Source organism: Adiantum capillus-veneris, chromosome 19, assembly GCF_014529385.1.
Source record: "Adiantum capillus-veneris isolate H3 chromosome 19, ASM1452938v2, whole genome shotgun sequence".
NCBI classification, from domain to species: domain Eukaryota; kingdom Viridiplantae; phylum Streptophyta; class Polypodiopsida; order Polypodiales; family Pteridaceae; genus Adiantum; species Adiantum capillus-veneris.
In genome coordinates, this window is record NC_140949.1 from 104620587 (window position 1) to 104626566 (window position 5980).

The window sequence follows — 5980 nt, forward strand, 5'->3', positions numbered from 1 at the left end:
ATATGTTATTTGAAGATTTATCTTATGGTTAATTGTTTATTTTGCAAAAAGTTTTCGTGAAGCGTCCTCTGACACTTTGAGAGGAGAAGTATGGGTACAAGCATGGACTTGTTTTCTTTTGACCCAGCTGCAGGATGAGGGAGATGCCTTTGATTGGGAGGCATTACCATGAGGGTGACATCCTCCACATTTATTTTTTTTGTAGCTGTGGTCTTCTTAATACTGTTGTGCTCATTCATTGTATACATGTATTGTTTCATGCTTACGTTTATGGATTTTTATTTTATGTAGGATTATGATTATGGTATGGCAATCATGTTATGGTTATGGTTTTGCAATTATCGAATAGCAATCATGGTATGGCAAACATGCTATGGTTATGGTTTGGCAATCAGGTTATGGTTATGGTTTTTCTGTGACGGAATGGCAATCATGTTATGCTTATGGTTTGGCAATCAGGTTATGGTTATGGTTTTGCAATGATGGTATGGCTATTATGGTTAAGATATGACAAGCAGGTTATGGTTATGGTTATGGTTTTGTAATTATGGTTTGGAAATCAAGTTATGGTTATGGTTTTGCAATGATGGTATGGCAACCATGTTATGGTTATGGCATGACAAGCAGGTTATGGTCATGGTTTTGCAAATATGGTTTGGAAATTATGTTATGGTTATCGCATAGCAATCATGTTATGGTTATGGTATGGAAGATCTCAAAGGGATCTTTGGTGGTTGCCAAGGGTGAAAAAGTCAGTACACTTTACTTGTGTGCTGTTAGCACGCAACCTTCAGCTTGTGCAACAACTACAGAAGTTGACAGTGCGGTGTGGCACTACCGACTTGGGCATATGAGTGCCAAAGGAATGCAAATCCTTCAAACAAAGAAGCTTCTACCAGGTTTGAAAGAAGTGGACTTAGAGTTCTGTGAAGATTGTGTTTATGGTAAACAAAAGAGGGTAAAATTTCAAAAATCAGGAAATGAAAGAAAAAATAAAAAACTTGAGTTGGTTCATTCTGATGTTTGGGGTCCTGCAAGTACACCATCACTTGGTGGCTCATTGTACTATGTAACATTCATAGACGATGCGACTAGAAAAACATGGGTTTATGTCATGAAGAATAAATCCGATGTATTTTCCATATTTCAAAGGTGGAAAGCCTTTGTGGAGAATGAAACAGGTACCAAGGTTAAATGCCTCAGATCCGACAATGGAGGTGAATATTGCAGCCAAGCTTTTGAAAGCTTTTGTGCTAGCAATGGAATTCAGAGGCAAAGGACAACCCCAAGGACACCTCAACAAAATGGGATTTCGGAAAGGATGAACAGGACAATTATGGAACGAGCACGAAGCATGCGGCTACATGCAGGCCTACCGCTTGAACTTTGGGCGGAAGCTGTAAGTACGTCTGTGTACTTAATCAATCGGTCACCCTCAACGGCATTGGATGGGGGAGTTCCAGAAGAGGCATGGACAGGTAAACCGGTGAATTATGCATTTCTCAAAGTGTTTGGGTGTGAGGCTTTCATGCACATAGATAGAAGCCTAAGATCAAAGTTAGATGCAAAGTCCAAAAAGTGTTTCTTCATTGGCTATGGAGAAGGAGACTTTGGGTATCGCCTATGGAATCCTGAAGATGGTAAAATCTTAAGGAGTAGAGATGTAATTTTTAATGAACAAAATATGTACAAAGATTACTTGGAAAGAAAACAAACAAAAGAAACAGGTGATGAGTACATGGAGCTTGAGGACGGTGAAGACTCAAGGACTGCAAACGGTGACAATGTGCAACAACATCAACCAAATGAGGAGCCTCAACCTATTCCCCGAAGATCTACAAGAGCAAGTAGACCTCCAGAAAGGTTTGTTCCTTCCTTCAACCATCTCTTGATCTCAGATTCTGGAGAGCCGGAATCATATGAAGAAGCTATGCAACATGAATCCAAAGAAGAATGGACGAAGAGCATGCAAGTGGAGATGGACTCACTACATCAGAACCAAACATGGGAGTTGGTTGAGTTGCCTAAAGGTAAGCGGGCACTTCAAAACAAATGGGTGTACAAGATAAAGGAAGAAGAAGGTTTGGAAATTATGTTATGGTTTTGCAATTATCGAATAGCAATCATGGTATGGCAAACATGCTATGGTTATGGTTTTGCAATCAGGTTATGGTTATGGTTTTTCTGTGACGGAATGGCAATCATGTTATGCTTATGGTTTGGCAATCAGGTTATGGTTATGGTTTTGCAATGATGGTATGGCTATTATGGTTAAGATATGACAAGCAGGTTATGGTTATGGTTTTGTAATTATGGTTTGGAAATCAAGTTATGGTTATGGTTTTGCAATGATGGTATGGCAACCATGTTATGGTTATGGCATGACAAGCAGGTTATGGTCATGGTTTTGCAAATATGGTTTGGAAATTATGTTATGGTTATCGCATAGCAATCATGTTATGGTTATGGTATGGCAAGCAAATTATGTTTACGGTTTTGCAAATATGGTTTGGAAATCACGTTATGGTTATACTTACGGTTATGAAATCATGTTTTATTTATGGTAAAAAATCCTTCATGTCCTTGTGCCTATCTTCAATATGTCGCCTTTAATTTTTGGGGCTTATTTCAGTGTTTCTATCGACGTGTATTTTGGTGCCTATTTCGATGGTTTTCACGTATTGATGCATATTTTGACGATATGATGCCAATGCTTATACCAACGCTATACTAGGGTTTTTATTTTTAAAACAAACTTTGGCCCATCAATATCTGCGTTGATTTTTGTGCGACGTATTGTAGTGTGTGGCTATGGCTATCATAGCCAAGATTGTCACACACACACACACTTTGTGTGTGTGTGTGTGTGTCCCACCTCTCTCTCTCTCTCTCTCTCTCTCTCTCTCTCTCTCTCTCTCTCTCTCTCTCTCTCTCTCTCTCTCTCTCTCTGTGCTTCCAAGATTACACACAATATACTCACATACTTATGCACACACACATTCACACTTAAATACACATGCACATACACATACACAAACACAAACACAAACACATACACATACACATACACACACACACACATACACATACACATACACATACACAAACACAAACACATACACATACACATACACATATACATACATATAAATTACACACACACACACACACATACATGCACACACATATGAAATGATAGGAAGTGGGTGTGTTGTGCTAATGCAATAGCATTAAATCATAGGTAGATTAGAAAGATCTGAATACACAATGTAGATATGCTAACTTGCTTGATTGATCATAGAAAGTGAGAGTTATTACAAGCTTTGGGTAGTGCCATTATATATACTCAAATTGGAGGAATGGAATCAACGAGTGGATGGATATGCACCACATATGGTAATGGAAAGGGTCAAGTGAGCTATCACAAGTAGCATGTGGCTATCAAGTGTATGGTATACAGTGATCATGCAGTGAGTAGCATGTGTGAGAGGCTATAGGGTTCCATGGGGAAAGAGAATTATGCACATAATGGTGCATGCTTGGCGTCTAAGGATTTTTCTCAATATGAGTGTCAGTAAAGGCTTACCTGGGGTTGCATGCTTTGTGTCTAAGGATTTTTCTCAATATGAGTGTCAACTAAATTCTTACCTCAACAAATGCCCTCATAAGTTGACGTTGATACGAGAAGCATGGATTCTAATCAACAGTCTAGAATGGGCTATATTGGATAACTACATAATGCTCACAAAGATGATAACTACATACTGCTCACATACTGCTCACATATTTCTCACATACTTCTCATAAAGTATAGTGCTTGGAACCTTTTCCAAGATATACAAATACACCATACAGCACTATGACAAACTCAATGCTAGGATCTTCATATGAAGCAAAGTGTAGTGCCTAGTACTTAAACCAAGGTACACAAAATACATCATAGAGAGAAACTAAACATCACACAAACATTCCCCAAGGGATTATATCACATGAGAGCTCATAGAAAATGAACTTATGAAACCAAAACTAAATAAGTATGTCCATTCTCCAAGAGCATGAAGTAAACATTAGCAGAATTAGCCTCTGAAACATGAGAATCTGACTCTGAAAATCAGTTTCTTGTAATCTAGGCACCAAACACCTTTTGGAAACATTTTCACATGTAGGTGATCCTCTTGAACTGATATGTTTTTCATAAATTCCGCCTGAGCAAATCTGATTTCAAAAAACTTAATTTCCATCAATTTCTCCAATGCATTCATCTCACTATCCACCGCTTCAAGTGTTCTTTGAATAACATCAACAACATCATGGTTATGTATGACATGCTTCTCCCCACAAATAGGGTAACAACATTTTCCATATGCAAACAACATAAATTTAAGCAATGGTTCTTCCTCTTCCACTCCATGGGTATACTCTATTGGTAGGTTAGGGGTATCTAGGGGCTCTTCTAGGATCTTTTTGCCAACCTCCTTTTGCACCTCCTTCTCCTCCATGTTTGGTATCCCTACTTGGTGGATTACGGGATCCATCCTCCATCCATCATCGTCATCATCACTCAAATCCCCTTCAAACTCATTCTCATATGTATCCCTCAGCTTCTCACATGCTTTTTGCAACTTGAAAACCTTCTTTCTGCTAGAACATGATTTTCGCCTATCCCCTTTATGATCATCTAGCCATTTATATGCATTCTCCAAGTCATCTTAAAATTCATCTAACTTCTCTAAGGCTCTTTCCATTTTGTTATAGGAAGTTGGTTTATGCAATTTGTGAATAATTTTATGAAGTTTTGTGCACAAATCCACCATGCACCACTTCCTACAAGCATCTCTCTTTGAGCACACATCAACTACACACGGACAATCATCCACCTCATGCTTCTTACTCATGCAAGCCTCACATTTCTCTTTCTTCCTTTTACCCCCCCATAACATACACCAATCATGTTTAGCCCTCAAGATCGGTGTACCACACCAATCCAAGACCCATTAAATTTGCTAAACGAAGAGCCACAAATGTTGTACCAGGATCCGCATAGTCCATTTAATTGATTGGGATATTTTACTTTAGTGATGTATTTTTATGTTTGGAAAAATCCAGTGAAAGATACCATTCTTGAGTTTGTTTGCTTCGATAGATCTGATTATCAACATCAGATTCAGCATCAGATTTCTCTCTCTAATTTCAAGAAATTGTTATTTTGTCTCTGCAAAATCATCCGCCATTTTGCACATTCTGAATCTGTGCGGCCTGAATCTACAACACCTTATTGAATGTGTGCAACCTGAATCTGCAACATCTTACTGAATCTATGCAACCTGAATCTGCAGCACTTATAGCAGCAAAATCTGAATTTTGAATCTTTAGCAACGCTTCTAATCAAACATGATCTGCTACTCCTGAATTTTCGCTCCTCGGTCCAACAATTTCTCCTTCAGAATAGGTTCTTTCATAGCATCATCACTCTCGTGAAACACAAAGACCGACCTTGAATGCTGACACAAAAGGTAATCAGACCCAACGGACATACCACTAGAATAGGTAATCAACAAGACAAGAATGTCAGACACAACACACAAACAATGGTAGTAGGTTCACCAAATATATTGGCTAAACCTTGAGTGGCCCAACGGGATCGCCAAATGTGTTGGGGTTCAACAACACAAGAGTCTCTATCTCACACATGCTCTCAAACAGAAAATAGATACTCACTCCCTGATCAGACTGAGCAAAAGACACATTTAGATAACTTCAGAGTCAGCAAACAAAACATAGAGAAAGATCAAACAGACACCATGGCTAAAGCTTCTCTCGCATTCTCCTTCTCAAAAATCATCCCAATACAAGTACCAATTGATGGTTATAACTGTCCAACCGAAAAATGTTCTTGACATAAAATATCAGAGTCAGCAAAATCCGACCTAACCAAAATCCGACCTAGCAATATTCCGACCCAGTAAAGATTCAACAAATA

General features: G+C 38.6%; 1 pseudogene; it reads right to left on the reverse strand.

Moving 5' to 3' along the window:
- Positions 1–4076: 4076 nt before the first annotated feature.
- LOC147434595 (uncharacterized) lies at positions 4077–4745 on the reverse strand (annotated as a pseudogene).
- Between the last annotated feature and the right edge of the window lie 1235 nt (positions 4746–5980).